At 47.8% G+C, this 22,339-nt stretch overlaps 2 pseudogenes; both read right to left on the bottom strand.

Annotated features, from left to right (window-relative positions):
* The window catches only part of LOC136940949 (zinc finger protein 721-like), a 77,356-nt pseudogene extending 66,370 nt beyond the window's left edge, over window positions 1-10,986 (bottom strand).
* A 5,485-nt stretch (window positions 10,987-16,471) lies between these two features.
* LOC136940956 (toll-like receptor 2) lies at window positions 16,472-21,658 on the bottom strand (annotated as a pseudogene).
* Between the last annotated feature and the right edge of the window lie 681 nt (window positions 21,659-22,339).

The raw sequence follows: 22,339 nt of genomic DNA, 5'->3' as shown, positions 1-22,339 counted from the left end.
GACTCACGGCGGCGCCAATCAGAGCTACAGATTAGATGTCCCAAAAGAACACAAGTATCTAACAGTAGTTCCGCATTACATTAATTAATTTGCACGCAAGTTTTATTTATTTTTATACCGTGTATTCTCCGTGTAATTTCATGCACCGAACCGTGACGCCCGTACCGTACGGTTCGGTACGAATACAGTGTACCGTTCCACCCCTAGTTAATACTATTTTCCACAGTAGAATCTGCATTTGGAAGCCTGGTCCACTGCTAGTTTGTTTGTGTGACTAGTTATTTTTGCCTGACTTACACTCTGCTTTATGAAAAAGTCCCCTTTCTTCTACTTGGGTGGCATAGCTACAAAGCACAAAAAGGGGCAAACATGTACATGCTGAAGGGCAAAGGGAATATTTAAAGGTTTTACTTTGGCCTGTTATGGGGTAGGCTATGTATTGGCAGACAGCCCTGGTCAGTTACCGTTGTATTCGACACACCCGCTCACTTGTCTGCCAGTGCAAGCAAGCAAAGTAGCCTGTGCTTGCTTTGACACTCTCCCGTGTCAGATAACCCTCCCCGCTTCGGGTTTTCAGCCAATCAAATGACAGCGTTTCTTGTCCTGGCCGTCGGAATCGCAAAGGAGTTAGCAAAAATATTGGTGGGGACCATTTTGTCACCTGAAAATATTGGTGGGGACTAGTACTGAGCGTCTCCCCCTAAAGCAACGCCCATGCGTGAGTGGGAACCCCTTCTGTGCTGAATGTGAAATTTGACTACATATGGATGGAAAGGACATTGCAAAGGTAGAGGACATCTCAGTGGGAGTTGGTGCCCAACTGGGGATCTATTTCATCTGTAGCATAGAGTCAAACCTTCAACACGGCCATTTCCGATCAATATGATGATGCCTCATACAACGCCACTATCTTTCTGGATAAGCCTCAAAGGGCTGATACCAGACCTGGCATCTCCTCTCCCCGGTGGAGGGAGAAGAACCAGCCAAATGGCCCACCTTTCTCAACCTCTCCCTACTCTTGCATTTATCCTCCAGTAAGAGAGGGCCTCTCTCCAAAACCAGACGCCCAATACACACAGGCTGGGCTCTTTTTGCATTTACCAACTATTACAAACATTGGGTTGTGTATCTCACACTTCAGTTGCCAAACTTAACAAAAAATGATATTACCTTGTACAACATTGTATCTACAGAGGAACTTGACTCTGAAAGTATGGTGTCAAAATGACTCTAAATAAGACTTTATTTAGATAATCAAAAAACATGATCATGAAACTATAATGAAGTAAACAAAAATAAAAAATCTGTGTGCTGCTTAGATATTCTCTTCTGTGTGGGTCCTGCAGTGAGCTCTGAAATGGCCAGCCTGTCTAAAAGTTTTATCACAGAAGTCACAGCTGTAGGGCTTGAGGCAAGACAGCTGGGACACTCAATGGTTCTCTACAAGGGCGTAGGATGTACTTTGACATTAGGGGGACATATTGACCCAATATCTTCTTTGTCGCGCTTTCAAAATAAAGGTTCCAAATGTACAGTTTTTTTCCCTGCGGTATCTAGGCTAATTTTTGTGTGGGACGCATGCTGCATTTTCCAGTATTGAGGGGGACACGTCCCCCCCAGTTCCTACGCCAATGGTTCTCTAAAATGAGAGAGAACTCTAAAAGAGAGAATCATTAATGAGTTGTGTATCTCAACACTTCAGTTGCCAAAAAAAAAAAAAAATGATGTTACATTGTACAACATTGTATCCATGAAGGAACTTAGTCTGAAATAGTCAGTGTGTGCTTCTAGATCTTCTCTCCAGTGTGGATCCTGCAGTGAGCTCTGAAACTGTTAGCCTGGCTAAAGGTTTTATCACAGATGTCACAGCTGTAGGGCTTCTCTCCAGTGTGGATTCTGCGGTGAACTGTGAAACTGCCAGCCTGGCTAAAGGTTTTACCACAGAGCTCACAACTGTAGGGCTTCTCTCCAGTGTGGATTCTGCGGTGAGATGTTAAATCCCCAGCCTGTCTAAAGGTTTTACCACAGAGGTCACAGCTGTAGGGCTTCTCTCCAGTGTGGATCCTGCTATGAGCTCTGAAATTGTCAGCCCGTCGAAAGGTTTTACCACAGAGGTCACAACTGTATGGCTTCTCTCCAGTGTGGGTTCTGCGGTGAGATGTTAAATCCCCAGCCTGTACAAAGGTTTTACCACAGAGGTCACAGCTGTAGGGCTTCTCTCCTGTGTGGATTCTGCGGTGAACTGTTAATTCGCTTGTCTGTCTAAAGGTTTTACCACAGAGGTCACAGCTGTAGGGCTTCTCTCCAGTGTGGATTCGGCTATGAGCTCTGAAATGGCCAGCCTGGCTAAAGGTTTTACCACAGAGGGCACAGCTGTAGGGCTTCTCTCCTGTGTGGATTCTGCGGTGAACTGTTAAATCCCCAGCATGTCTAAAGGTTTTACCACAGATGTCACAGCTGTAGGGCTTCTCCCCATTATGGATTCTGCGGTGAACTGTGAAATTGCTAGAACGGCTAAAGGTTTTACCACAGAGGTCACAGCTGTAGGGCTTCTCTCCCGTGTGGATTCTGCGGTGAACTGTGAAATTGCTAGCCTGGCTAAAGGTTTTACCACAGACGTCACAGCTGTATGGCTTCACACCTGTGTGGATTCTGCAGTGAGCTGTGAAACTGCTTGGATGGCTAAAGGTTTTACCACAGAGGTCACAGCTATAGGGCTTCTCTCCAGTGTGGATCCTGCAGTGAGATGTCAAACCACTAGCCTGCCTAAAGGTTTTACCACATAGGTCACAGCTGTAGGGCTTCTCTCCTGTGTGGATTCTGCGGTGAACTTTTAAATCCCCAGCATGTCTAAAGGTTTTACCACAGAGGTCACAGCAGTAGGACTTCTCTCCAGTGTGGATCCTCATGTGCCTCTTGAGGTTACTGGATGAGGAAAGGCTCTTCCCACATGTGTCACAGTGATGTGTCTCCATAACTCAGCTCTCTCTTTGTTCTCTGTCTCGTCTCTCTGGATCCTGTATCTGGTTGATCCTCTGTCTGGTTACTGCTGTTTCTAGTTGAGTCTCTCTCTGGTTGAGTCTCTCTCTGGTTGAGTCTCTCTCTGTAGTCTCTCTGGTTGAGTCTCTTTGTAGTCTCCCTGGAGCCTTAAGTAGTCTTCTCTGTCTAGTCTCCGCCCATGATCAAGTATGATTGGCCAATAGGAGATCTGCTGCTTTCACATATAAATGACATCTTTTGTCTGTCATAATGGGCCACTTTGCATATGTAATGTTGATCATTTGGTGAGAGGTGTATATATAAACTTTATTACAGGCTCAATGCCCACATGGTAAAAAAAAAGAAATAAGAAAGAAAAAAGAAAAGAAAAGAAAAAAGAAAACACAAAAAACAAACAATACATACAAATAATTCATTAAATAGAAAAATGCAGGGAAAGAAGGGCTAAAAAAGGCACTCATGCCAGTGTTCCCAGCAGTGGCGCCATCAGCCATGGCCCCCCAGACAAAATTGCTGGCCCCACACTGGCCCCCCCATCTTGAGTCGCATATTGTCCGTCATCAAGAATAATAATTTAAAAAAAATCATTAATGGAAAATGGTATTTCAACTTCACTGTAGGACAAATCAACGTAAAACGTAGAACGTTTTAAACATATTTTAACCACAATCTACGATTGAAACACTTCGTCATAGAAATCCAAGTATCTCCCCACTCAGATCCTGTCACGTATCTTCACACTCAGAGCCTGTCACCCCTCCCCCCACAAGAGGTTGCACTGGGCCAGGATAGAGTGCAGCCTAGGTTGGTACATATAGAAGCAGGAGTTTATTGTCGATCGTCGACCAAGTTCAAGGAAAAAGTGAGTACAAATATTGAATAAACTGTTTTTGAATTTTAAATGACCTATTTACTGTAGGCAACCTCACGTTGGTAAGCTACAGTAGTTATATAAATCGGTATTTTAGGAGGGCTGTCTTACCTTGCTAGCTCGTTCAGACAAGGTTACTTCAGTCTAGAGCAGGGTCACTAACTGGCGGACCGCGGTCCGGGTCCGGACCCAGGCGGTTCCCTATCCGGACCCGGACCTATAACCGATATATTATTATGGAATTAATTCATTTTGACGGAACGTTTCCATTTTAACCGGCACATCTTTTTGTTCCAACTAAATGTGGTTTCTATCTTACTTGTCCAATAAAAGGTCCAATCAGGAGCTTTAATAACTGTAATCACCATGACAACTCACTCACTGAAAGTTGGTTGCAACCTCTGTGGGTCAGGTTGTGTGTGTCATTCGCAACAACGCAGGCTAATCGATTTGCTAACAGTACCTGTTTCTTCCTTAGCGAAAAACATGGCGTGCTCTAAACCCAGCGAAAAGTTGATTCTAAAAATACCAAATTTTAGACAAGTATGCAGTTGTGCTGCCGGTGGGGCGCACAAAACCGATGTGTTTAATGAGACGGTTGCCCTTGTCAATAGTGGTAGCTAATGTGAAACGTCACTATCATGGCCGTGGGAACTAGGAGTGCTGTAGCACCCCCTGACAGCACGAGAATTTCCAATGATATGACTTGAAAATTCACCACCTCGGCACAGCCCAGCCCCGCAGTAGCGGACTGGCCATCGGGAGCACCGGGAGAAGAATAACAATGGAAAACCAGGCTAAGAAACGTAAGGGTGGGGCTGAAAAATTAAGAGACAAAAAGACATCACCTTCACTAAACAAGGTTTTACCAATTGAAAAACGGCTATGTTCATTTTACATAAAGCTCAAAAAACTATTTTGTGCTCAAATAAAGGCAAAAAAAATTATCTTGCGTGCTATGCGCGCTCGCATTAAGTATCCTAGCGTTCTCACGAACTAGCATCACATCAAACAGAATGTGCGTGACTTATTTTTACTCCCAGTCCATCCCTACCGCTCCGCAACATTAAGAATTTGACTCAAAGACCATGACACAAAGCATGGGCACTTTGAACAAAATTACCCCCAAGACTCTGAGGTAAGGGCCAGAAAAATAAACCATAATTGTTCCGGACCCTGGACTGAATGGAAATTTGGTTAGTGGACCTCTTGGGTTTCTAATTGAGTACCCCTGGTCTAGAGAGTAGCCTGTACCAACTTAGGCAATTCGGAACGATCACACCGAGAGTGTATTTTTAGAACATTGCACTTAAAACCCCATTGTTTGCTATGGTACGTCAGTACAGCTCTGTTAAATTCCATATGCGCTTTTTGTCGTTTTTGAGGCAGACGCATTTCTAAATACACTCTTGTGTTAGTGGTTTCGGCCCGTAACTGAAGTTGAACTTGGGACTGTTAGAGTATCTGGATAGCTGGCGTTGTGGGATGGTACTGTATAGCGTTAGCTAAGCTAGCTACGATCAGTAACTGTATGTCAATTTGCAGACAATGAAAAGAAAGTCCACGTCGGACATTATTAATTATAATTAATTAGTATATGCTATTATTAATGCTCACATCGACATCTAGCCTATTAAGTACAAGAGCAAAATATAATTCCTGAAATGTGTTTTGATTTTGGTGTGCCACCCCAAGATTTTCCCTTGTCCCATCTGGCCACCCCAATGAAAAATGTCTGGGGGCGCGCCTGGTTCCCAGATCTTAGAGGTGTACTTGACAGGGCTACGGCCAGGGTCTGTCATCAGATCACTTATAAAATTTGCAGAGTGGTCAAGCCGACTCATAAACTTAAAAGTAAGATTCCTCAACAAGGCCACGAAGGTGGTTAGACCCACATTGCAGAACAGCTCACTGGCTCTAGTACTCCTGGGTTCCTTCAGGAGTATCCTAAGACAGTCATTATAGGCTACTTTCAATTTACGCAAGCTCTCTTTCTTGTAATTCACCCAGAGTGGAGCTGTATAGAGAGGGGTGCAGTACGCTCTAAACAAATTAATTTTAACGTCAAGTGTACAGTGGTGGAATTTTCTAACCAGCATGTTAGCTTGGACATTAGAGCAATCTCCTCTGTCTGAACATGTCGGCATCATCCTCCAATGTGTCTGTAATAATGTGCCCTAAGTATTTGGTACTATTGGACCCCCCCAGAGTTTGCCCAGAAAGTCTAAAGGCAGGGAACTTAATATCCATGTCATCCTTAGTTCTACAGACCATTACCACGCTCTTCTTGGCATTATATTGAACATCAAAATCAACCCCATAATTAGAGCAGATGTTAAGCAGCTGTTGAAACCCGCTGCTACTAGGGGATAGTAAAGCTAGGTCATCAGCATACATAAAGTGGTTGACCAGGGAATAACCTATCATACAACCTGTTCTGCATCCCCCCAGCTGCCTGGAAAGGTCGTCCATATAGATATTAAACAGGGCTGGGGATAATATACCGCCCTGCCGGACCCCGTTACCAACTTTAAAAGGGTAAAGTATGTATGTTTCTCAGGTTTATTTTTACTGGAGAAACACAAAACACTGTGACAAAACTTCTTTGGCATACAACTACTCTTTATACTAATTTGGTTTTCTTCAAAATGATAGGCTATATGATTAGCCTACACAATATGCATGCAAATTAACTATAAAATGACTTTGGATTGGAATTGCAAAGTTTTAAAACCAATGATAATAATATACTCTGTCTATTGCGTGTGTCTCAAGTTCTATTTCAAAACGGAGAATTACAAAGTAGAAAATAAATTCATGAAGCTTTTGAGCACTCAACTTAAATATTAGACCCATTGAAACAAAACAGCACTACTAATACTGCAATTATTGTCATGTTTAGCCAAGCCCCCCACCCTGCTCCTCAGCATGAGCCCCTATGGCTCTTGGTGATAGGCTAGGCACACACAGAGAAGACACAACACTAATTTAAGGAAGATATCACCAACATACTTCATAAACAGTATCTATAATGTATACTGTTTTACAGCCACCCTTGCTGCCCCGCTAGTGAACCTTCCCATGATTTATGACGCTGTTTTGTGTGTCTGTGTGTCAGTGAGCGAGGCTCCCAAGGAGGCCCCAGTGAGGAAGTGCCTGCCCTCTCTGGAGAAGACTGATGAGCAGAAGAAAGATGAGGTACGTTGATCTACCCTGAGTCTGTGTGTTCTTTATGATTGGTTTAAGCATTTTGGTGACCTTTTGATTTTTTACTGCTTTGTGTGTGTGTGTTCCAGTTGCTGAGTGCCATGGTGGCGAAGCTGGGGAACATGGACGACCCTCTTCCACAGGAGTCCTTCCAGGGTGTGGACGATGACGAGTGGGTAAGTGATGCCGCCACTTAGTATTCTTTAGATATTCCATTTCAGGGTGGGTTTCCCACATGGTTTTATTTTGTATCAAAGATTAAGACTTATTTAGTAGGACGACTAGTGTGTGTGTGTGTATGTTGCCTTGTGGATCAATCAGAGTGCCAGCATCTGCCTGGGCGTGGCAGGAGGATGCCATTCTTGCGTGCCAATCTACAGCTGTGAAAATCATTAATGAGTTGTGTATCTCAACACTTCAGTTGCCAAACTTAACAAAAAATTATATTAAATTGTACAACATTGTATCCACAGAGGAACTTGACTCTGAAAGTATGGTGTCAAAATGAAGACTTTAATTAGATAATCAATAAAACACGATCATCAAACTATGAACACTATAATAAGGTAAACAACAATACAAAATAAGGTATAATTCTTGACTGTCTTGCTTGTTCTGGTTATTGATCTTCTGCATGTGCTGTCCCAGTAGGTGCAGGCCAGTAGTTCTTCCATCTGTGGGTCATAAAGAAGTTCTCTCATGGGGTGACTGCTGGGAGAACTTCACCCCCTAGGTTTTTATATCATAGATGTGCAAGAAAGTCTTCAATAGGTCATTTGTTTGACATAAATAGTCAGTGTGGGCTGCTTAGGGCTTCTCTTTAGTGTGGGACATGCGGTGACGTCTGAGATTTTGAGGTTTTACCACAGAGGTCACAGCTGTAGGGCTTCTCTCCTGTGTGGATTCTGTGGTGAGCTGTGGTGAGACTCAACCAGAGACTCTGGTTGAGTCTCTCTGGTTGAGTCTCTGTAGTCTCTCTGGTTGAGTCTCTGTAGTCTCTCTGGTTGAGTGTCTGTAGTCTCTCTGGAGCCTTAAGGAGTCTTCTGTGTCAAGTCTCCACCCATGATCAAGTATGATTGGCCAGTAGGAGATCTGCAGCTTTCACATATAAATGACATCTATTGTCTGTCATAATGGTCCATTTTGCATATGTAATCATTTGGTGAGAAGTGTATGTTTGTCAGGTTTATTTTTTTACTGGAGAAACACAAAACACTTTGACAAACTTATTTGGCATACAACTCCTCTTTATAGTAATTTGGTTTTCTTCAAAATTATGCGCTATATTATTAGCCTACACAATACGTACTATAGTGTAATATAATTGATGTTCAGCTAACCTTCCAATCAGATGCACTGACTAATTCTGTAATTCAGTCCAATAAAAAGGAGACTGCTTGAAAACCAGTGTAAATGTAATGTATTCATGTAAGATACTGTATTTGTTGTGGGCTTTAGATAGCAAAGGCTCCTACCCCAATGCTGCTCGTGAGTGGGAACCCCTTAAGTGCTGAATGTGAAATTTGTCTTCACATGGATGGAAAGGACATTGGAAAGGTAGAGGACATCTCAATGGGAGTTGGTGCCCTACTGGGGATCTATTTCATCTTTGGAGTTAATTACGCAGAGAATGTAAAGAACACTCTAATTTGTATGCAGTGCGTGGTTTGTATCAAGTCAAATGATAAAGTACCAATAGGGGTAATTAAAATTGCAAATGTCTTGCTCTAAATGCATGATGTAAAATTTGTATTCATTGAGATTTCTATTATTTATTTTTTTGCTAACTAGAAATGATCAACCCGGAATCATTATTGTTGTATACTTTTCAAAAGTCTGATATGTAAATAAAAAGGTTAAACTTAACAAAAAATGATATTAAAACATTGTATCCATAGAGGAACTTGACTCTGAATGTATGGTGTCAAAATGAAGACTTTAATTAGATAATAAAAAAAAACATGATCATGAAACTATAAACACTAATATAGTAAACAACAATAAAAAAATAAGGTATACTTCTTGCCTGTCTTGCTTGTTCTGGTTCTTGATTTTCTGCTGTACTTTTGTTGTGCACTATCTATTGTATTTAGTGTGACGTACAGTGAATGAAATATAATGTAATGCCCTCAGTCTTTCCAAAGCTTAAGGCTCCTTAACAATCCTTCAGTATTGACACTATTATCGGTGTTCATCAGAACTACGAAGTATTGTTTTCCTTAAATTACAGATACAGTTTCAATAACAACCTGCATGACCCTCAACAGGTCTTGTAGTTAAAACAAAAACAACCAATCGTACTCAACAAATGGGTGAAACACACAGACACTCTGAAGGGCTGCAGAGATAAACAGAGGTCAACCAGAAATTAATATTGAGCACCTTGATGGGTTTCTTAAGAAATTACAAATGTATGCTTCAAAACTGAAAGGTGTCAGCCAGTGTTTACCAAGATTCTACCCAGTCTGACACAGCTGCCCCTCCATTGTTACAGGGGTAGAGAATCTTCCTTGTGTCCTGTCATGTTGGACTGTAGATCTGGTGTTACTGCATGTGCTGTCCCAGTAGGTACAGGCCAGTAGTTCTTCCAGCTGTGGGTCATACAGAAGTTCTCTCAGGTGGTGACTGCTGGGACAACTTCACCCCCTTGGTTTTTCTATCATAGATATGCAAGAAACTTCAATATGTCATTTGTTTGACATAAACAGTCAGTGTGTGTTGCTTAGATCTTCTCTTGTGTGGGTCCTGCAGTGAGCTCTGAAATGGCCGGCCTGTCTAAAGGTTTTACCACAGAGGTCACAGCTGTAGGGCTTCTCTCCAGTGTGGATCCTGCAGTGAGCTGTGAAACCACGAGCCTGGATAAAGGTTTTACCACAGAGGTCACAGCTGTAGGGCTTCTCTCCAGTGTGGATTCTCCGATGAACTGTTAATTCCCCAGTCTGTTTAAAGGTTTTATCACAGAGGTCACAGTGTTAGGGCTTCTCTCCTGTGTGGAATTTGCGGTGAGTTGTGAAATTGCTTGCATGTCTAAAGGTTTTACCACAGAGGTCACAGCTGTAGGGCTTCTCTCCAGTGTGTATTCTGCGGTGAGTGGTCAATTCCCCAGTTTGTCTAAAGGTTTTACCACAGAGGTCACAGCTGTAGGGCTTCTCTCCAGTGTGGATCCTGCTATGAGCTCTGAAATGCCCAGCCTGATTAAAGGTTTTACCACAAAGGTCACAGCTGTAGGGCTTCTCTCCAGTATGGATTCTGCAGTGAGTTGTTAAATCCCCAGCCTTTCTAAAGGTTTTACCACAGAGGTCACAGCTATAGGGCTTCTCTCCAGTGTGGATTCTCCGGTGAATGGTCAATTCCCCAGTTTGTCTAAAGGTTTTACCACAGAGGTCACAGCTGTAGGGCTTCTCTCCAGTGTGGATCCTGCTATGAGCTCTGGAATGCCCAGCCTGACTAAAGGTTTTACCACAGAGGTCACAGCTGTAGGGCTTCTCTCCAGTGTGGATTCTGCAGTGAGTTGTTAAATCCCCAGCCTGTCTAAAGGTTTTACCACAAAGTTCACAGCTGTAGGGCTTCTCTCCAGTGTGGATCCTGCTGTGAACTTTTAAATCTCCAGCCTGTCTAAAGGTTTTACCACAGAGGTCACAGCTGTAGGGCTTCTCTCCAGTGTGGATCCTGCTATGAGCTCTGAAATTCCCAGCCTGACTAAAGGTTTTACCACAGAGGTCACAGCTGTAGGGCTTCTCTCCAGTGTGGATCCTGCTGTGAACTGTTAAATCCCCAGCATGTCTAAAGGTTTTACCACAGAGGTCACAGCTGTAGGGCTTCTCTCTAGTGTGGATCCTCATGTGCTTCTTGAGGTTACTGGATGAGGAAAGGCTCTTCCCACATGTGTCACAGTGATGTGTCTCCATAACTCAGCTCTCTCTTTGTTCTCTGTCTGGTTTCTCTGGATCCTGTATCTAGTCTCTGGAAGCTTGTTTCTCTCTGGTTGATTCTCTGTCTGGTTACTGCTGTTTCTGGTTGAGTCTCTCTCTGGTTGAGTCTCTCTCTGTAGTCTCTCTGGTTGAGTCTCTCTCTGTAGTCTCTCTGGAGCCTTAAGGTGTCTCCTCTGTCTAGTCTCCGCCCATATTCAAGTATGATTGGCCAGTAGGAGATCTGCAGCTTTCACATATAAATGAAATCTTTTGTCTGTCATAATGGGCCACTTTGCGTAATGTTGATCATTTGGTGAGAGGTGTTTGTTTCTCAGGTTTCTTTTTTACTGGAGAAACACAAAACACTTTGATAAAAACTGAATTGAAATACAACTCCTCTTTATAGTAATTTGGGTTTCTTCAAAATTATAGGCTATATGATTAGACATGGTAAAAAAAGACACATGACACGGGCAAATAAAACCACAGAGACATATCAGGCTGTGTTTGTATTCCATTTATTCCATTATCTTCATTTATCTTTTTCATCCTGCATATTTACTGATCATTGATCTGTTGGTCTAAGATGATTCATATGAAATGTTCCAATAAGGGTGAACATTTTTTGTGAACACAAAGTCCAGGTTTGCGAAATACTGTTTATAAAAGGAACCTTAAGGTTCTTACATTTACCATCCAGTAAGAGAGGACCTCTCTCCAAAACCAGACGCCCAACACACACAGGCTGGGCTCTTTTTGCATTTACCAACTATTATGAAGATTGGCTCACAAAATACTGCCCATCCTCAGATTTGTACTCAATAAAAAAAAAACATTTCACTGGATGAACGATGTTAAAGTCATACTCTTGAGAAGGTGAGTCAGTTCTGTTTTCCTGGGCCCCCAATGGGTTCACCTCCACCAGACCAGAGTTGACATCTAGGGTATGGAATCTGGTGATGCAAAAGTTTTAAGTCATGCTTTTGTTTCAAAACATAGCCTTTCACGAGTTCAGTAATCACACCATCGATTGAATAGATAGCTTTTATTGAAGCTGGGCTGGTAGCAAAGCCAAGCCTAATGCATTGTGGTACAGGCTGGTAGCAGAGCCAAGCCTGAGGCTGGTAGCAGAGCCAAGCCTAATGCAGGGTGTCGCAGGCTGGTAGCAGAGCCGAGCCTGAGGCTGGTAGCAGAGCCGAGCCTTGAGTGGTTGGTGTAGGCTGGTAGCAGAGCCGAGCCTGAGGCGGTGGGTGGAGGCTGGTAGCAGGGCCTAGCCTGGTGCTGATGGAGGCCGGTAGCAGAGGCGGGCCTGGGTTCCGGGTATGGACTCGGGGTGTGGCGGAGAGTCCTTATGGGTCACGGCCGAGCAGCGGCTCAACCGGATCCCCAAAGGAACACTCACCTACGGGCTGCTGCGAGGCTGATGAGAGCTTGAGTGTGGTGGAGATCGGGGAGGTTGGTCCTGACGTATAGGCGGTATGCCTGAGAGGACCAGCGACCCAGAAGCTGGATAGTGTGGTCAGCGACGCCCTGGCTGGAAGCAGAGGAAGCGGCGCCGATTCTGAAGGAATGTGCGGAATAGTGTGTGGGGTCTATGCCTGATTTGGTGAGGATGAGGCGGAGATGATGGTGGAACCAGAACCGGGAGGCGACGAGTCCTAATTCCGTGATGAATAGTGGGCTGGATGGGAGGGCGTGGCTGCCGGATTTGGAGTGAATGAGTTTCTGTAGAGACTCGAAGGGGCTGAGAGGAGAATTGAGGCGGAATAGGAAGATGGGAACTGCGGACCCACTCTGATTGGTCTTGCTGCGTTTCAGAGAGAAAATGAGTGTGTAGGGTGATGTCAGAGACGCATGGGTGAGCAGAAGGGTCGAAAGTGGAGGAGGTGGACGTGAATTCGGAGCACCTCAGAAAGCCGAAGAAAGCCAGTAGGAACATAGCCTCCAGGGTGGAGTCAGTGGAAGGGGAGGAGTAGCCAGACCGCAGTGTGGTGATGCAGGCGGCTAGTAGGTCGGCAGTGAGGGGGAGTCGTGCAGAGGGAGAGCGGAGGTCTGGCTGTTGGAGATGGCTGTGCAGGGGGAACCGGAGAGCAACTTGCAGAAGAAGTTGATGCCGCTGAGGTATGTGTGGATGGTGGAAGTGCGGATAGAGAGGTGCGCGTGAGCGTATGAGATGAAGCTGGTGATGGAAAGGAGGTTGAATGAGGGGAATGTGAGGTGGTGAATGGTGTGGAAGGACCTGAAGCTTTTCCAGGCTGTCCAGTAGGTGGAGAGTGTACGGGGGGACAGACCTTGGAGGATGACGTCCTGGGTATGGAGGTGGAGGTCGTGGAGGGGTGCCGTTACGGGAAGATCGTATAGGAATACGGAGGGACCGGAGTGGGAAGGGGGTCCGCCTCTGGGGCCAAGCGCCTGAATTTCTGCAGGGAGAGACGAGAGAGAGAGTCGGCAATGGTGTTGTGGTGACCGGGGATGTGAGCGGCTTTGATTATGAACTGATGTGTGACTGAAAGCCAGGTGAGGCGACGGATGAAGGGCATGGCGGTGATGGAGTCTGATCGGCCTTTGTTGATCCGACGGATGAGAGGGGGCGCTGCACAGGGAACAGGGCAGGGCGGACCGGGCGGCGAAGACCCGGCAATAGGCTTGGCTGTCCAGCACGCCCCAGTAGGTGGACTCATTAAACTGCTGCAGCCGCCCTGCGGCCTCGGAGGCAAACCGGACGTGGTAGGTGAAGAAGCCGGAGCCCCCGAACCGCAGGGCGAGCTGCAGGACCAAGGTGAGGTCGTCGTCCAGCTCCGCACGGCGCCCGGGAAAGGAGGAGCAGACAACGTTCCGGTACAGGGAGAAGGCGTAGGCGAACTCCGCAGGTGTGAGCTCCCGGCGCCGGGCGGGGTCGGGGTGACGGAGCAAGACGGCGCCGCAGGTCCCGTCAATGGTACGGGGGGTGGAAACCTTGGAGGGGAGGAGAAGGTCAGCCAGGTCCACATAGTTACCCAGCAGGATGGCGGCCCGGAGGGCAGAAGACACGGGGGAAGGCCGGGAGGCAGAGGGGGCCGCGGGGCGGACTGGGGGAGGCGCCGTGGCCAGCGTGAAGGGAGGGGCGGGCAGGGGACCGGCAGGAAGGGCAGCAGCCAGGGCGGGGGGGGTGGCCGGAGCGGAGCCATCTGCAGAGGGCACGCAGGGGCAGGCACGGGGCAGGGGGGCGCCATAGAGGCGAGGAACGCCGCAAACAGCCCAGGAAGGTTGGCGAGGGCGGGAGCCGGAGCAGGGACAGAGGAGGCGGGGAGGGGGGGCAGGGGAAAGAGGGACGCGGGCAAGGCAGGGGGCAGGAAGGCGCCGGCCACGACCCCACGCCCGGCAGCAAGAGAGGGGCGGAGCGGGGAGGCGCACCGGCCCACGGACTCCCTGAAACAGAGGGCGAACAGCCTGGCCTTTGGATCGGACCGGCTGAAAAGCAGCCCCCGAGCCCGGAGGAGGCGCTGCAGGCCGGCGACGGTCCAATCGGAGGGCAGCGCCGGGAGGCGAGGGACGAGGAGCGGCGCGAAGAGCCGGCGGAGGAGGAGAAGCGGGGCCCCCCGTGGTCGCGAGAGGCGAGGCCGGGAAGGCTAAGGAGAGGGCGAGGAGGAGAAACCGGGGCCGGTGCAGGCAGCCACCGAGACCGGGAGGGACGCCTGGAGTGATCCCGGCAGGAAGGCCGGGGGGGCGGAGACCGCGGGAGGCGGTCGGGCCGACGCACGGGACCAGCAGGAGAAGCCGCGGGAACCGGGGAAGCCGAGGAGGTCGGAGCAGCGCCGCACGAAGAGCGGCCGGAGGCCTCGGGGACGCGGCCAGAACGCCGAGGGCGGGACCGGCGCTCCAGCCGGGAGGGAAACTCCTCGTCGGACGGGTGGAGGTCCAGGACGTCCATGAGGGCGGGAGGCGAACAGCCGGAGCCGGGAGAACGGGCGAGCCGGACCGCAGCAGAGCGGGAGCAGCAGAGGCGGCGGCAACGAAGCAGGTGGCAGAGTCGGCAGTCGGCAGGCAGAACAGCAGCGGGGTGCACGAAAAGTCGAAAGACAAAAACATGCTAGCACAAGGATCAGAGCAACGGAAGACACTTTATACAAGCCTCGTAATTGATACCGGGAGTTTGGTCGCATTCTTCCGTGTTTTCGCTAGGCTGATGCGTGTGAAGTTGATTGGAGTTGGTGCGCATTCTTCCGTGCTTTTGCGATTTGCTTGATTGGAGTATAGGAGGAGTCTTGGTGCGCTATCTTCCTCCCGAACTTTAGTTAGTTAATCTAACTCCCTTTAGGGTTGCCATGGCTCATACAATTATTGTCACTGTTTTAAACGGTCATTCATTACTTTACCATCATTTCCCAGGGACACAGTGCTAGGCCGTGTGACGGTGGTAGGATAATCTGTACAGAAATGAAAGTCTAATGTAGTTTATGTACATCATTTTAGCATATTGATATTAAAGGAGTAGCATTGCACATATGTGATCGTTCGAAAGCACGGCCCCACATCGTAGCTTCGCACGTGTGATTCTGAACATTCCAACCGACTATTTTCCGATAGACAAAAACTATATGACAAACGCTATAGTATGGCTTCAAAATTTACAATTAGTAGGCTAACAAGTAACACTAGCAGGTAGTAGCATTGCTACGAGTATTATGCTAGGTTGCTAGGTAACGGAAGCTAATTAAAGCTACCTAGCTGCCGTTTTGTAAAAATAACTGGTGGAAGCGTCGGAAATATTTTGAACTCACGCATCTACAGTAAAGGTTAAACCGAATAAACGTATCCAAAAACAGATGTCATGTACAAATTGGAAAAATTTGTGACATGATACTTTTATAGACGCCATTGCTGTGCATGCCATGTCCGACTGTAATTAAAACGTGATCAGCCACGCTAGCTCCACAGTCTTTGAAAATTCCAGGCTTAATAAACTATTTTGGGACAAGGTTTTTTAATAACAGTTCTGAACGTTTATTTTCACTGATTCTTTTGTGGGTGATTTGTGAGACGCTAAAACTAAACAAGTACCTTGTATGAAGAGGGCAGTTTTTGCAGGTAGTCAGTAGCTGTCCCACCCTGAATCCCTTCCATCACAGGCCTTCCTTGGTTTAAAACAAGGGCCAATTCATCAGCTGGGGTGAAGCCCCCCCCCCCCCCCCTTGATCAAATATGTGAGCCGGCATCTTGTAAGTAATTTCTACATTTGCAAACTGTTAAGGCACTTACCAACCTGCAAAATGTTTTTATATTTTATCTTGACTTGTTGCCAGGATCTTTTTTGTCCAGTCATGTTTGTTCTGTATGAACATTAATTGTAGAAAGATATTTCGAATTAGAGATTTGTGCATATGGTTGTAAAACATGTTCTTGCATTGTGAATAAGGGTTTGAAATTAGGCCTAGTTTTTAGGGTACATTTCCGGAGGAAAATTAATTCCCTCTGCTCACTTTTAAGGCAAAGTAGGCTAAATAATAATACATTTTATTTACATAGTGCTTTACATGGTAGGCTACTCAAAGACACTTTACAGTAAAACCAGCACATTTAGCACATAAACACAGATACAGCAATACAACCAACACATAAAACAAGCATATTAAAAGCAATTAAAACAGAGTGTACAACTTTCCAAGTAGATATTTTTCAATCCTTACGCATTCAGTCGGTCCGCGATTGTCTGCCAGGCTTTTCTCTCTGTTTAATAACAGCAGCCGTATTTCCTTTTTTGCATATTATATGCTTCACTATGCTTCAATTTCCATAATTAGTTGCTGCTCAGCGGGTGAAAAATATGCCACACGCGTCTTTTCCATTTCTGCATCAGTAAATCTGTGATCGATACCATGGTCTATTTAAGAAAGCCGTGAAGGTGCACTTATCCCAACTATGTACATCTGGATTGACATAGCGGCACCTTCTCATCCTGGTTTGGCAAACGTGCAACCGAATAAGCCGCGATGAGCGGATAACACTAAGTCAAGCTGCGCTTTTTCAGTTATCCTGGATTTCTTTATTCTACTTTTGTGCAATAGCCCCCAGGTGATTTTAAGCTGTTTACAGATGTGTTGTTGTCATGGCTACGGCAAATGATGCTGCTCAACGTGTTGAATAAAAAAGAAACATTAGAAAGAAAATAACTGTCAATATGCTTGCATGCTCGTGTGTGTACACGTGTGTGTGTGTGTACACGTGTGTGTGTGTGTGTACGTGTGTTCAGTCATCCCCCCTCACAGCAGCCCTCAGGCTGCTCCAGAACTCCTCCCTCCCCTGCTCGTCCCGGGGCCACTGCAGGAAGGTTCTGGAGCTCATCATCCTCCTGAGCCGGCAGAACCTGCGGAGGACGTCCTTCTCCCCCAGCGGCTCCAGCAGAACCAAGATGGCCGCCTCGTCCTGGTCGCCCTGGAACATCCGCAGGTGTGAGAACTCCAGCTCGTAGCGGCACCAGTCCGACCGCACAAAGTGCCCCGACAGGACAAAGATGGTGTGCCGGCTGTTCTCCATGGCGATGAGGATGTTGTCAACGATCCACTTGCCCGGCAGGAAGTCCCTCTTGTGGAGGCAGAGGGACAGAGGTGCATCCTGGGAGCTGGAGTCCTCTTCAAGCTCCGGAACCAGGAAGTGCTCCACCCAGTCGGCGTCCTGCTCGCTGTAGGAGACGAAGGCGTCGTAGCTGAACCTCGAGGAGTCGCTGACGGGGTCGTCGTTGCCGAGGAGACGGCTGCGGTCTTGGCGACGGCGCCTGGCGCTGCGGTTGGCAGATAGCCACGCCCACATCATCCGGAGGTACCAGAGGACGTGCAGCCGGTGGAGGAGGGCAGCGAGGAGGCCAGCGGCGAGGAGGGAGACGCCACACAGAGACGCCACGAACGCCAGGCGGTGACAGTCCACCACCGAGAACCTCACCCCGCCCACCCTCTCGCCCCGCACCCACAGCGGAGAATCACAGACGTAGCTGTCCGGATCGTCCGTGAGACGCACCCCCACACCTCCCGCTCCCGTCCCCTCCACCGTCGCCCTGGACAACGCCGTCGCCATGAACGCCACGAAGGAGCAGGAGCACAGGAAGTTGTTTCCGCCGGCCTGCAGCTCTCGCAGACGCCCGAAAGGTCGTAGGTCGTCGGGGGAGAAGTCGCTGAGGGCGTTGGTGGTGACGACCAGCAGCTCCAGGTTGGGGGTCTTCCAGGGGGAGGGCAGAGCCAGCATCTTGTTCCCAGAGAGGAGCAGCTCTCTCAGCCTGGGAAGCACCACACCCAGGCTGGTCAGGTCGTTGTGGCTCAGGTCCAACACCTCCACACACAGATGTCAGAGGTTAAATATGATATGTTGAAGCCATTTCTGTGGAATAGTTTAATATTAAAAAAACACAAATATATATATATTTTTTAAAGAGATCTTATGTAAATATTATGTTTAACATATATTATGAGGCTCTGTGGAAGCTTGATAACGACCCATTCATTAGAATCAGGTGTGCCGGAGCAGGGAAACATCTAGAACATGCAGAACAGCGGACCCTGAGGACCAGGGGGGAACACCCCTGATCTAGAACCTCCATCTGCTTTAGGGGGCTGTTAAAACCCAGTCCTCAGTAACACAGACTTCTTAGTGTGTACCGGTGGCGTCAGTGCACCCCTACCTCCAGGGTGCTGGGCAGGCAGGGGGTGACCGTCCGCAGAGAGGCCCAGGAGAGGTTGAGGAACCTGAGGGAGGCCGGCCAGGAGCAGGCCCTGGGCATGGAGGCCAGGGCATTCCCGCTGATGTCCAGGTGAGTGAGCCTCTCCAGGCGTGCCACCAGGCGGCCGGCCAGGGCGAGGGACTTGATGGCGTTGGAGCTGACGTTGAGGACCCGGAGGTTCCGGAGGATGCCAGCCCCGTAGCAGAGCGTCTCTGCCAGGGTGTGGTCGGTCAGGAGGTTCTCACTCAGGTCCAGGTACTGGAGGTTGGTCAGGAGGACGGAGGTGAAGCAGTGGAGGACGAAGGCCTGGGGAAGGGAGGGGAGGAGTGGGGAAAGAGGAGAGAGGGGAGGGGGAGAGAAGGGAAGGGATGGAGGAGGGAGGGGGGTACTTATCAATGATGGAAACTTCTTTTGTGAAACTTTTTTTCAAACCTTTTTTTCGAAAACATGACATTACATTTGAAATTAAATTTCAAAATGTAATTGTTTTACACACGACACAGAACAGTTACAAGTTTTTTTCACACAGTGAAAGGAGAGAAGAGAGAGAGAGAGAGAGAGAGAGAGAGAGAGAGAGAGAGAGAGAGAGAGAGAGAGAGAGAGAGAGAGAGAGGGGAGAACAGAGAGGCCTCAAACTGATTTAGGCAGAGCACAATACAGTACAGTAGAGTCCTCATCAATGATTTAAAAAAAAACTGTGAGAAAATCTTTTCAACCTTTCGGAAGAAATAAATCTAAACTTTATTGTATTCTTTTTAAGAAACAATACGGTATAGTACAGTATAGTATGGCTGAGTCCTCATCAAGTACTCATCAATGATGAAAAAAAAAATTGTAACTTTTTTTTCGAAAATATTCTTTCAACTTGTAGAAACTTTTTTTTTTTTTTTCATCTGTAGACATGTTTTGGGAAACTTTCTTTTCCAAGCTATAGAATTTTTTGTTCACACACATTGAAAGGAGAGAAGAGGAGAGGGGAGAGGAGAACAGAGAAGCCTAAAACAGAGTAGATTACAGCAGAGTACAAGAGTACAGCTCCATGGTAGCTTCATAGACTAGCTTATGTTTGTTGTGCGTGAAATGCAGAGTTGTGCATGAACGAGTTCAAAAGAACGCGTTCATTAAACACGTTAATTTTTATGAGAACGATGAACTGAACGCAACTTAATGACAAATAATGAATTGAACGATGAACATGTTCATATTATCTGAGGTCTAGCTAAAACGTTACGGAATGTTTTCCTTCTCCTGAGGAGAGATGATGTCTAAATCGAATGCTTGCACCATGTCGTTGCTCAGTGCCTGTAAAATTTTCGCTATGTAGCCTACCCTAAACCAACTAACTCGACTTTGCACTACGTTACCCATGATTCATTTCACACACATGTAGACCAAACAAGCAACGTATTCCAAGACAACAGGTGTGTTCGACTTCATGCAGGGAGCGTCGGAAATATTTAGACCTCATGCATCTAAGGGTTAAAAAACAAGTTAAGTCTTTCATTCTCACTTTCCACCTTAAAACTATGAAATGAACTGAACTATGAACGAGTTCAGAATTTAAATGGTGAACTATGAACGTGAACTATTCATATTTACTTGAACTGAACTTCAAGCCTGGCTTGAAAATGTGAGAAGTAGAATGTACAGATACTTTTCAGAAAAATAAATTGTGATGTCCCATCTCTGCCAGAGCGCAAGAATGGATCTGAATCTGGGATGTTCAGATCCCCCTCCCCCCCCTCACCTTGGCCCAGATGACAGACACCTGTCGGGGGTACTGCAGCAGGAACCCCAGCTCCTGCATGGAGCTGAAATGGTACAGGTTGACGATCTCCACGTTCCTCAGGTAGAACGTGTCAAACCCCTCATGCTGTGTCTTCCGCGCTTGCTCCAGGTGCCCCGTCCCCACCAACCTCACATCCTGCAGCGACAGGAAGCTGAGCGGCGTCCCGTCCGTCACCTCCAGGAAGTCGACCAATGTTTCATCCGACAGCGAGGTGTTGCTTAGCGACAGCGAGCGCACGCGGCGCCGTGCCACGGCGGCAAACGGACGCACCGACACGTTCCCGGCCATCTGGAGGTCGCACAGGGTCTGCGGCGTCTCTGGGTACGACACGTCATCCAGGACAGCCTCCGCCAGCGTCTGGTTGGTCAGGAAGGGCTCCCGCAGGCTGAGGGTGGCAGCGCCCAGGGGCCAGGGCCGGGACAGGGAACCCGGGTCGTAGTGGCGGAGGTGGTTGGCGTGCAGCTCCAGGAGGTCCAGCCGGCCCACCCCTGCCAGGTCGTGGCTCCGGAGCTCCTCCAGGGAGGGGCCCCCCAGGCGGAGGGTCCGTAGGGACAGCAGGCCCTGGAACAGGGGGCGGGGGCCCAGGGACCTGGGCGGGGCAGGGGTGAGATCAATATAGGGCACACTCCCTCCTTCAAACTCTCTCTCTCACACACACACTCCTTCTCTCACACACACACTCCTTCCCTCACATACACACTCCTTCCCTCACACACACACTCCTTACCTCACACACACACTCCTTCCCTCACATACACACTCCTTCCCTCACACACACACACACCTACCTGTAGGGGTTGTCCAGAAGATTGAGGTGAGTGAGAGACAGCAGCCCTGTGAACCAATCAGCGTTCAGGCTGGCCAGCTGATTGGCCGACAGGTCCAGACGCTCCAGTCTCCCTTGCGACCGGAACGCCCTCCCCGCCACGCTCCAAAGGCGGTTGCCATGGAGACGCAGGGTGGTGAGGCGAGCGTAGGCAGCGAGGTCGGCGTTGGTCACCGCGGCGGTTGAGGGAGAGGTCGAGGGCGACGACGTGGAGAGGGACCTTGGGGATAAGGGTCAGGTTCCTGGAGGAGCAGTCACACACCTGACGCGCGTCACAGCCGCACGCCGTCCCCCCCTCAGACCTCACCCCCGGATCTGACCTCTGACCCCCGGAGAGGAGGAGGAGGAAGAAGAGTGGCAAAGGCATGGCTGGAGAGAGAGAGAGGGAGGGGTTAGTCAAGCATGTTAGGGAGTCAGGTGGCTGAGGTTAGGGAATCGGGCTAGTAATCAGAAGGTTGCTAGTTCGATTCCCGGCTGTGTAGTCCTTGGGCAAGGCACTTCACCCTACTTGCCTTGGGGGAATGTCCCTGTACTTACTGTAAGTCGCTCTGGATAAGAGTGTCTGCTAAATGACTACATGTAAATGTTCTGTAAACTGCAGAAAAAGAGCGAGGGATGGAAGACTGTACCTTTTTGAAGTTCTTCTGTGTGGTTCTCCTTCTGTGTGTGAGAGAGAGTGTGTGAGAGACAGTGTGTGAGCGTGTTTGCGTCTGGACTGACAGAGGTACAGAGGGAGGAAGTCCTACTCTCTTCGGAATGAGAGAAGGACTGTCTCATCATGTGTGTGTGTGTGTTCTGCCTGTTCAGTGTAAAAACGTAAAAAGAGGATATGAGCATTTTGTTCTTCCCGGTTACAGACACTCCACTGCGGTTACCATGACAATGATCTCCCCTAAGGCCCAGGGTGAAAACAAACACACACACACACACACAGGTCTTCTGATACAAACACTTTCAAATAACCTGCAAACACAGAGGAATTCTATATGGGTTTTTATTTCAGTGCAGCGAGTAAAACTAGGAGATTATTATATGAAACTGTCACAGA

The sequence above is a fragment of the Osmerus mordax genome, chromosome 3, assembly GCF_038355195.1.
Source record: "Osmerus mordax isolate fOsmMor3 chromosome 3, fOsmMor3.pri, whole genome shotgun sequence".
Classification (NCBI taxonomy): domain Eukaryota; kingdom Metazoa; phylum Chordata; class Actinopteri; order Osmeriformes; family Osmeridae; genus Osmerus; species Osmerus mordax.
This window is presented reverse-complemented; position numbering and strand designations above follow the sequence as displayed.